The 11,984-nt window shown below is 38.2% G+C and overlaps 1 pseudogene; it reads left to right on the plus strand.

Moving 5' to 3' along the window:
• The first annotated feature begins 711 nt into the window (after nt 1–711).
• On the plus strand, nt 712–2,787 carry LOC114505505 (annotated as a pseudogene).
• Nucleotides 2,788–11,984: the final 9,197 nt, after the last annotated feature.

The raw sequence follows: 11,984 nt of genomic DNA on the forward strand, positions 1-11,984 counted from the left end.
CATAGGACCCAGAGACATATGAAAAGATGTTTAGCATTACTAGCCATCAGAGAGATGCAAATTAAAAGCACAATGAAATGCCACTTCACACCAGTGAGAATGGCCATCATAAATGAATCAACAAACAACAACTATTGGAGAGGATGTGGATAAAAGGAAATCCTGGTGCACTGTTGGTGGGAATGCAGACTGGTGCACCCACTGTGGAAAACAGTATGGAATTTCCTCAGAAAACTAAAAATGGAACTGCCTTTCAACCAGCCAATTCCACTGCTGAGATTATATCCTAAGAACCCTGAAACACCAATCCATAAGAACCTATGCACCCCAATGTTCACAACAGCACAATTTTCAATAACCAAGTGCTGGATGCAACCTAAGTGCCCATCAATAAATGAATGGATCAAAAACTATGGTACATTTACATGATGGAATACTATGCAGCAGAAAGAAAGAAGGAACTCCTACACTTTGCAACAGCATGGATGGAACTAGAAGGCATTATGCTAAGTGAAATAAGCCAGGCAGTGAAAAACAAATACTATATGATCTCATCTTTAAGTGGAACTTATTCAACAAAACAAACAAGCAAGCAAAATATAACCAGAGACATTGACATTAAGAACAATCTTACAGTAATCAGATGGGAGTTGGGATGGGATAATGGGGGAAAAAAAGGGAAGCACTTTCAGGAACAACTATAAAAGTACCATGGTCAAAACCAAGGCGGGTGGAATCAGGGGAGGAAGGTGAGGATTGCTGGGGTGGAGGGAGGAGTGGTGGGGGAGTAAATGCAGACAAATGTACTTGAGCAACAGTAAAAAAAAAATTAAGAAAAGAGTGAAAAGAGAAAGAGACCTCAGGCTATGTCTCCCAACCAGAGGTAGGCAAGGAGAAGTCTGTACAAACTCTCCCACACAGCATGGGCTTGGGCTGAAAGCAGAAGAGGATGGAGCCAACTCTAAGTGATCTCAGGGTTGGCAAGGCCTACACGGATTGCAAGGGAGGCAAAGGCTGCAGAGGGGGCAGAGGTGGGGACTGGGTTGTCTCCTCCAGCCACCAGGGCCTAGAGCTACTGATCCCTGAGAACCTGCTCTTGCCTTTAAATGAAAAACAAAAACAAAACAAACAAACAAATAAACAAACAAAAACAGTGTGATTGGTGCAGCGATTGATCCCCACAAATCAAAAATAAAGGACATCCAGAGTGTGAGAAATACCAAAATACAGATCATGAGGGGTGATTCCAACTCAGAGTTAAACATTTTTGTCAGTAAGAAGGTGAAAACAAAGGCCAAAGCAGCTATAAAAGCTTGTGAAAAAAAAACAAGAAGGAAACTACAATTCAGATAATGCTGCATCCCAACCCTCTGCTGGAAGAGACTTACTCACAGATAACATTGTTAAAGAAGTTCAGTCATTGGTAGACTGGGATCAAATTAGGGCAGAATTTGCAGACTGGAAAAAAATGGACAGATTTACCACCAATTAAAAAAAAAACAACTTTGACATAGAATCTGAAGCAACACGTTCCCTGTCTTAAGTGTAGGTAGGCATTTTGATAAAGGAATATTTCAGTAGTATGTGTAATGACTTAAAAGACGGCAAAAAACGTTCTATCCCCAACCTGATTTGTCAATTTGAAGATGCTTTGCAGGATTATCCTGACTTGATGAAAAACACTTAAAAAACAGGATTTCAACAACCAACATCAATTCAATCACAGGCATGGCCAATTGTTCTACAAAGGATAGACATTATAGGAGTCACCCACACTGGAACAGGCAAATCATTGTCTTATTTATTGCCTGGGTTTATTCACTCAGTTCTCAACCAGCACCTGGAGAACAAAGCAATAGTCCTGGCATGCTAGTCCTTGCACTGCCTGGAGAATTAGATCTCTAGGTGGAAACTGAATGTTCTAAAGTATTCACATAAAAGTCTTAAAAGTATTTGTATATATGGTGGTAGAAATAGAAAAGAACAAGTAAAAGACATTGTCAAAGGCATAGATATCATTATTGTAACTCCTGAGCAGCTGAATGATCTGCAAGAATAACTTTGTCAACTTAAGAAGCATTGCCTACTTCCTCTTAGATGAAGCTGGTAAAATGCTAGATCTGGGATTTGAGCAGCAGATAATGAAGATTTTATTAGACGTGTGCCTGGACCAACAGATTGTTATGTACAACTTGGCCAGATACCATTTGTTGACTTGCACAGTCTCATTTCAAAGAGCCTATAATTGTTTATGTTGGTACTCTGGGTCTTTTTGCTGTAATACAGTGAAGCAAAATATAATTATTAGAACAGAAGAAGAAAAACAATCCTTTATCCAAGAATTCCTACAGAGCATGTCACCTAAACACACAGTCATCTTGTTTGCCAGCAGAAAACTTGTTGCTGATGACTCGTCCGGTGATATAAGCATCCAAGGTCTACCTGTACAATCACTGCATGGGGACAGAGAACAGAGCAAACATGCGCAAGCTTTAAAAGTAGAATTGTGAATACTGATTGCTACTGATCTAGCATCCTGAGGTCTTGATGTTAATGATATCTTGCACGTATATAATTTTGATATCCCATGGAATATTGAAAAATATGTACAGAGAGTAGGGCAATGGAAAAGCAGGGATTACTGGCATATCCATGACTTTTAAGGCTAAAAATGATTGGAAGATTGCCCTTGAAATGATTAAAATTCTGGAAATAGCAAATCAAAGTGTCCCAGAAGGTCTTGTAACAATAGCCAAAAAATACACAAGTGAAAAAAAACAAAAGGACACAAGAAAAAAATTAAAAATATTTCAATGAAAACCCAAGGAGTTTTATTGAGATGTACATTGAAAGTTGTACCAGGTTACTGGAAGATTCAAGGTATGTTAAATATATACAGTATTCAAGATACGTAAGGAAGTATTGGAAATATACTGACATTTTTAAGACAACCAATTCTTAAATTATATCACTAAATTTTCTAATTTCTGTATGTTACTTAATAAAATCAAAGGTACTTTGAGCCTTGATTGGAATGACTCAGTTGGTTGGGCATTGTCCTGCAAGGCAAGGGGTCTCCAGCTGGATTTGGGGTCAAGGCAGATGCCTGGGTTGTGGGTACAGTCCATAATGCCTGATCTGGAGCCTATGAGAGGCAGCCGATAGTTTCTCTTTCACATATATGTGTTTCTTCCCTCTCTTTATCCCTCTTCCCCTCACTCTAAAAATCAAATAAATAAAAATTTGAAGTTTCTTGAAAATAAATAAATACATAAATTGAAGAAAGGAAGGTGCTTAATAAATGGATGTTGAAAAAATGCATGTATGAAAAAAGAAGATATAGGCATAACCTAATAAAAACAACAATGGACTACTAATACTTAGGTACTAGAAGGCCTAGAATAGAAAAAAAGTCAAGAAAACAAACCTATTTGTTTTTTAAAATATTTTATATATTTATTTATTTTTAGAGAGGAGAAGGGAGGGAGCAAGTGAGGGAGAGAAACATCGATGTTTGGTTGTCTTTTGCATGTCCCCATCCAGGGACCTGGCCCACAACCCAGGCATGTGCCCTACCTGGGAAATGAACCAAGGATCCTGTGGTTTGCAGGCTGGCACTCAATCCACTGAATCACACTAGCCAGGGCTTGAGCCTATTTGTTAAGGTCAAAGTTGACTGTATCAACAGATGGCTCTAAGTTTACCCATTGGTAAATTCCAATGACATGTATAAGTTGAGTTGCTTAATTCATTCGGGATCCCCATTGAGTTAAAAAAAATAGTCTCAAACAAAATGGTCTCAATTGTTCAAGTACGTCTATTTATTGACTGATTCATTCATTCATTCATTCATTCATTCATTTTATATGGTTATTCTATTATGTTTGTCCTAACTTTTCCCCGTTTACCATCCTCCACACATCCCACTCCATGCTCCCACTGTTAATTCAACATTGTTTCCCACATACATGTGTCATTCATTTATGTTCCTCGTTTAGTCCCTTCCCCTTCTTCCCACCATTATCCCCCTCTACCCACCCGTCTGGTCACTTTCAGTCCTCCATGTTTCCATGCCTGTGGTTCTATATTGTTACTTAGTTTATGTTCATTAGATTCCTCTTGTAGGTGAGATCATGCGGTATTTGTCTTTCACTGTTTAGCTTATTTCACTTAGCATGATATTCTCCAGTACCATCCACACTGTCACAAAAGGTAAGAGTTCTCACTTTCTTTCCACTGCATAGTATCCCATTGTGTAAATGGACCACCATTTTTGATCCATTCATTTATTGATGGGCACTTAGGTTGTTTCCACCACTTCACTATTGTAAACAATGCTGCTATGAACATAGGCGTGTATAAGTTCCATTGAATTGGTGTTTCAGGGCTCTTAGGGTGTAATCCCAACAGCCGAATTCCTGGGCCAAAAGGAAGTTCCATTTTTAGTTTTCTGAGGAAATTTGACAGTGGCTGCACCGGTCTGCATTCCCACCAACAGTGCACCAGTATTTCCCTTACTCCACATCCTCATAGGCATTTGTTATTTGTTGATTTGTTAATGATAGCCATTCTGACCAGTGTTAATTAGGTAGGGTCTCATCTAGGTTTTAATTTGCATCTCTCTGATGGCTAGTGATGCTGAGCATCCTTTCATAGGTCTCTGGGCCCTCTGTATGTCCTCCTTGGAAAAGTGTCCATTTGGTTTCTTTGGCCATTTTTTAATTGGATTGTTTGGCTTCCTGGTGTTGAGTTGTCTGAGTTCTTTATATATCTTGGCAATCAAATCCTTTCCCAAGGTATCATTGGAAAATATGTTTTCCTATATGGTTGCTTCCATTTTCATGATAGTTTCTTTGGCCATGAAGAAGCTTTTTAATTTGATATAGTCCCACTTTTTAGTCTTTCCTTTATTTCCCATACTGAGAAGATATATTAGCAATAATATTGCTGCATGGGATATATGAAATTTTACTGCCTATATTTTCCTCTAGGTTTTTACGGCTTCACAGCTTATATTTAAGTCGTTTATCCATGTTAAGTTTGTTCTGGTATAGAGTTTATTCTGTACAATGGTAGTCTAGTTCCATTTTTTGCATGTATCATTCCATTTCTCCCGATACCATTTATTGAAGAGGCTATTTTAACTCCATTTTATGCTCATGTCCCCTTTGTCAAATATTAATTGACCATAGAGACATGGGTTTATTTCTGGGCTCTCTATTCTGCTCCAATGATCCATGTGTCTGCTCTTATGCCAGTACCAGACTATTCTGATTACAGTGGCCTTGAAGTATAGTTTGATACCAGGTATTGTGATCCTTCCTACTTTGTTCTTTGTCAAGATTGCTGAGGTTATTTGGGGTGGTTTTTTGGTTCCATATAAATTTATGAAATATTTGTTCTAAATCTGTGATGTATGTCGCTGGTATTTTATGAAGATTGCACTGAATCAATAGATTGCCTTGTGTAGTATGGCCATTTAATGGGCTTAATTTTTCCAATCCATGAACACAGTATATTTTTCCATTTATTTGAATCTTCCTTAATTTATTTCTTTAGTGTTTTGTAGTTTTATTAGTACATGTCTTTTACCTCCTTGGTTAACTTTATTCCTAGGTGCTTTTTTTTTCCCTTGTTGCTATACTAAATAAGATTTTTTCCTAGTTTCTCTATCTGTTATTTCATTGATGGTGTCCAAAATAGCTTTGTTTTCTGAATATTAGCTTTATATCCACTATTTTGCCAAATTTACTTATTAGGTCAAGTAATTTTTTGTGGATTTTATGGATTTTTCTACATATAGTATCATGCTGTCTGCAAATAATGGCAGTTTTACTTCCTCCTTTCCATTTTGGATGCCTTTTATTTCTTTTCCTTGTCTGATCACTGTGCCTAGAATTTCCAGTACTGTGTTGAATAAGAGTGGTGAGAGCAGATACTGTTGTCTTGTTCCTGATCTTAGGGGGAAAGCTTTTAGTTTTGTTTTTTTTTCCCATTGAGTATGATTTTGGCCATATATGGCTTTTATTATGTTGATGTATGCTCTCTCTATTCCTGTTTTCCTGAGTGTTTTTTATCATTAATTGGTGCTGCACTTTATCAACTTATTTTCAGCATCAATTGATATGATCGTGTGGTTTTTGTCTTCCATTTTGTTTATATGGTATATTACACTTATTGATTTTTGAATATTATGTCATCCTTGCATTCTTGGATGAATCCCACTTGATCACATTGTATGATCTCTTTAATGTATTGCTGGATGCAATTTGCCAATATTTTGTTGAGGATTTTGGCATCTATGTTCATCAGCAATATTGATTTATAGTTTTCTTTCTTTGTTGTAACTTTACCTGGTATTGAAATTGGGGTAATATTGGCCTCATAAAATGAGTTTGATTCTTGATTCAGGTTTGGCAGATTATATGTTTCTAGAAATTTGTCCATTTCTTCCAGGTTGTCAAATTTCTTGGCATTTGGTTGTTCGCAGTAACTTCTTAATCTTCTGTATTTCTGTGGTATCACTTGTAATTTTTTCATCTTTCATTTCTGATTTTATTTATTTGGGTCCTCTGTTGTTTTTTTTTTATTGATGAGTATGGTTAAAGTCTTGTTGATTTTATTTACCTTTTCAAAGAATCAGCTCCTGGATATAGTGATCCTTTCAAAATATTCTTTTAATCTCTATGTTATTTAATTTTGCTCCAATCCTGATTATTTCTTTTTCTTGTACTAATTCAGGGATTGTTATTTGTTGTTTCTCTAGTTTTTGCAGATGTCGTTTATTTGAAAAATTTCTCTGTTTTTTTTTTTTTTTTTTTTTTTTTTTTTTTTTTTTAGGTAGGCCTGTATTGCTGTAACTTCCCTCTGAGGACTGCCTTTGGTGTGTTCCATAGTTTTTGGCCTGTTGTGCATTCATTTTCATTTGTTTCCAGAAAATTTTTTGATTTCTTTCTTGATATCATTGTTAACCCATTCATTATTTAATAACATGTTGTTCAGTCTCCATGTATTTGAATGTTTCCTTGTGGTTGGTTTCTAGTCTCAATCCATTGTGATCTGAGCACATGCTAGATATGATTTCAATATTCATGAATTTATGGAGGCTTGTTTTGTGTCCACCATGTGGTCTATCTTTTAAAATGTTCCATGTGCTTTTGAAAAGAATGTATGTTTTGTTTCTTTGGGGTGAAAGTCTCTGTATATATAAGTTAATTCCATTTTATCTAGAGTGTTGTTCAATGCCACATTATCCTTATTGGTTCTTTGCTTGGAAGATCTATCCATTTTTAACAATGGTGTGTTAAAATCCCCAACTATGAATGTGTAACTATCAATATATTTCATGAAGTCCTCCAGATTTTCCTTATATACTTGGGTGATCCTTAGTTGGGCACATATATGTTTACAAAAGTTATATCATCTTGATGGATTGTTCCCTTAATTATTATGAAGTGTCCCTCCTGTCTCTTTCTTTGGTCTTTGACTTGGAATCTATTTTGTCTGATATAAGTATTGCTATGCAAGCTTCTTTTTCATGTTTGTTTGCTTGGAATATTTTTCTACCGTCTCTTCACTTTCAGTGTTTGTAGATCTTGTGTTCTGACTCGGGTCTCTTATAGACAGCATATATGCAGGTCATGTGTTCTTTTCCATTCAGCTACCCTATGTCTTTTGATAGGAGCATTTAATCCATTTACTTTTAAGTTTTTTTTTTAAAATAAGCAGGTTTTATTTTTATTTTTTTAAAGATTTACTTATTTATTTTTAGAGAGGGAAGGGAGGGAGGGAGAGAGAGAGAGAGAGAGAGAGAGAGAGAGAGAAGAGAGAGAGCAATGTGCGGTTGCTGGGGATCATGACCTGCAACCCAGGCATGTGCCCTGGCTGGGAATCGAACCTGCAATGCTTTGGTTTGCAGCCCGCGTTCAATCCACTGAGCTACGCCAGCCAGGGCTTAAGGTTATTTTTGATAAATACTTATTCATTGCCATTTTTCCCCTTTGTACCTGTGTTACTCTCTCTCTGTGTGTTTTTATTCAACTTATGAAAACAGTCCTTTTAGCATCTCTTGTAGTGCTACTTTGATGGAGATGTGTTCTTTTAGCCTTTTATTATCTGGGAACTTCCATATTTTGCCTTCCATTTCAAATGAGCCTTGCTGGGTAGAGTGTCTTGCTTGTAGGCCTTTGTTTTTCATTACTTGGAATATATCTTGCCATTCCCTTCTGGCTTGTAGTGTTTCTGTTGAGAAATCAGCTGATAGCCTTATCGGTGCTCCCTTGTATGTTACTAGCTGTTTCTCCCTTGCTGCCTTTCAGATTCTCTCTTTGCTTTTAAATTTTGTCATTTTATTTGTGATGTGTCTTGGAGTGGGCTTTTTGAACTTCATGTTGATTGGTATCCCTTTTGCTTCCTGGATTTGCATGACTTTTTTCATCACCAAGTTAGGGAACTTTTTTACCATAAATTTCTCAAGCAAGTTTTCTCTCCCCTGTTCCTCTTCTTCAAATTCTGGTATCCCAATGATATGAATATTATGTTTATGCTTTATTACAGCTCCCTTAAACCCTCATCATCCTTTTAGTGTCTTTTTAAATTTTTTATCCTCTGTCTGGGATTTTTTTTTACCTTGTCTTCTTGCTCACTTATTCAGTCCTCTGCTTCATCTAGCCTTCTTTTAATTCCTTCTAATGTATGATTCATTTCCAGTATTGTATTCTTCATTTCCTGCTGCATCTTGATAGTTTTTATGTATTTTTCATGTTAGCGTAGTTCACACTAAGTTCTGTATAGCTTCCATAAAGTTCCTTGTAGTTCTCACTGAGCTTCCAGAGTATCCTCATAACAATTATTTTGAACTCAATGAATGTCTTGATAGTTTGCTTACCTCAATTTCATTTAGTACTCTTTGAGAATCCCTCCTTTTCTTTCCTTTGGGGGTTGTTTCTTTGCCCATTTTCAGTAACTCTTTTTACTTGTTTCTGCATATTAGGTTGATCTGCTTTAACTCCTCATCTTTGTGGTGTGACATTCTGTGGTAGGAGACCTTTGGGACTCAGTGGTGAAGTCTCCTTGATATCTTGAGCTTAATGCTATTGAAATGTCCTTTCTGATGTTTATGTGGGCTCTCTGGTTGTAACTGGCTTTTGGTTGTTGTTGTGTCATTCTTTGGTGGGTCCTTTCTTCCATCTGGATGACTGAGAGTTACTCTGCCTACCACATCTTGTATGTTGTCATACAGGTGCTGCCAAAACAAAACCACACAATCCCAGAAACAAGCCCACACCCACAAAAATAACTTCTACCCAAAACCACACTATAAACAGCAAATGAGCAAATATTAATAAGGGTGTAAAATTATTAAGATTATTATAAGAGAGGAAAAATGAATATGAGATGACTAACTGAAAGAAAAGTGATCGTAAGAGGGTTAGGGAGGAGAAATAATTAGAGTAGGGAATAGAAGTAAGGCAAAGAAAGAAAAATAAAATTTATATCATAAATAAAAAGGGGAGGGAAGAAGGCAGAATAGAGTAAGAGAAGGGAAGCATATAGTATTAATTTTAAACAAATATTTTTAAAATATATACAATGAAAAGAAATGTGAACCAAATTGGAGAAAAGACCCAGAACAGCAACATCAATAACAAATGAACAATGATTTATATTAGTGGAATAGGAATAAGAAGGGAAATAGAAAAAAAATAAGAAAATCTCATGAAATTTATAGAGGAAAAAAAGTGATTTGGGGAGGATAAGGAGAGAAGGAATATTAAGCATGAGGTATGAAAACAAGTCTAAGAAAGGAAATAATTTAAAACACAAAGAAAGGACAAGAGGAAGGCAAAATAGAGTAGGAGATGAGAATGGTGAAATCTGAGATTTGAAGTACAAAAATAATGAAGATTTAGAAATAAAATTGAGGAAATGCAACAACAACCACCATATCAACAACCAATGAGCAAAGATTGATAAAAGTTGGGAGAGAATATGGGCATTTTAAGAATGAGATAAAGAATGTGAGATGACTAATGACAGGAAAAATGGTTTTGAGAGGCTGAAGGGGGAAGAAATAATAAAAGTGAAGAATAGAAACAAGTTGTAGAAAGGGAAAAATTAAAATTTAAAACAAAAATAAGAAGAGGAAGGAACAACATAAAATGGAGTAAGAGAAGGGAGAAGCAAAATATCAGATTTGAAATATACTAAAATATAAAAACTACTGAAATAATAGGCACAAACTGAAGGAAAATAAGTGAATGTTAACAAGCTGTGCAGGAGAGAAAATAATGCAAATCATAAAGAAGACAACAGTGGAATTCATCTCAGTAGAATCCAGTGTTTACACCGTCCCCTCTTTCAGGATCCGTCCCTGGTAATGTCAGATAGTGTCCTAGCCTGGTCCTAGGCAGCCTGTTCGAGACTACAAGAGATCCGCAGTCTGTGACCATCTCCTTCAGGCTTGGCTGGTCCCCACTCTTCTGCCCTGCTGGCTTTCCATCAGCGCAAGGCCCAGGAGTGGTTCATCTAATGTCTGAGGGGACTGCAGTACCTTCTCTATCTGCCTCCAGAGGGGACCTTTGGTGCAATCAGGAGGATGGAAACACTGAGTCACCCCCAGGAGGCACTATTCAACCTTCAGAGAAGATGGTGGAAGTGTTTCCTTGTCCCCTTACCACATGTCTTAGTTTGTCCCAGATTCTTTCCTGTAATGTATAGTTTCTTGTGAATTAGCTGACCTTTTCTTGTGAGAGGCCAGCCTGCATAAAAGGGACAGCTTTTCTTACTTGGCATAGAAAGCAGCACTGCCTAGGTGCTGTGGCTAGGTGGGACCCTGAACACCCCTTATTGCACCTGTCTCTAATCTCTCTGTTCTGCTGCTTTTAGTGAATGAGGAGGGCCTGAGCAACAGTGTAGCTCATAGTGTCTGGTAAAGGGCCCTTTCAGGGCTTTTTGTTCTTTTCCTGAGGAAATGCACCTAGCAGAGGGCTCCTGAGCTAGATAGACCTCACTAATCTGCAGAGCCTGTAATCCCACATGTGGGGTTTGGGAACACCTGCCTGTGAGGGGACCTGCCTGGCTGCAGCAAATCCCAGGTGTTCAGCTTCTGGTCATCCAGTCCCCAGCCAGCCACTCTCTCGCTGGAAGCTCAAGCCTGAACTCTCTACTCTATCCAGTCCCCTGCTCACAAGTCATGCTGGGTTGGATCCCACAGTCCCTTCAGCATGACTGTATCCCTCTGAGATCTTTATTAGTAGAGCTGCTATGCAACTTGCACACACACATGAGCACTGGGTCCCTTCGAGTCTCAAGCCTCACCTCATCTCAACTTTTAAAGGATTTTCTGTGACCTCCACGCTGTAGCACTGAACCCTGGAGGGCCAGTCCTCAATGCACTCCTCTTCTCAAAATCACAGAGTTTCTCTTGGTCATTGCTGGCCATCACCCGTCAGAGCCTCCAATAATTTTAGATAAAATTTCTCTCTGGATCACTCCCAAGTAGCACAGGGAAGAGCCCCACAGAGATAATGTAACACAGGGTGGTGGAGAGGTGTTGTCCCTGCTCCCCTCCAAGATTCTCACCCTCAGGAAGGCCTGCTCCTACCATGCTGTTTCTGCATCTAGCACCTCCCTAGCCATCTCTCACCACCCCCAGATCTTGTGGCTCCACAACTGCCCTGAATCAGGGCAGCCAGAAGTGCCAGTTTGGGTAGAGATGGTGGCAATCACTCTGCCTACAGAGTCCAGGACACCTGCTACCAAGTGCCTTGGAAGTGGGCAGGCTCTTGCACACTCACACACACTCCCCACACTCTCATCTACATACACACTCACCCACACACTCTCTCACTCACTCTCTGCTGGATTTTTGAGTTGATTGCTTTGTGGTTTGGCTGCCTGCCTGGACCTGGGAGCAACTGGATGGAGCTTCTAGCTACTCTGCAACCATCTTGGATCCCCCCTATTTATTTTTTATTGTATTT

The sequence above is a fragment of the Phyllostomus discolor genome, chromosome X, assembly GCF_004126475.2.
Source record: "Phyllostomus discolor isolate MPI-MPIP mPhyDis1 chromosome X, mPhyDis1.pri.v3, whole genome shotgun sequence".
Lineage (NCBI taxonomy): Eukaryota > Metazoa > Chordata > Mammalia > Chiroptera > Phyllostomidae > Phyllostomus > Phyllostomus discolor.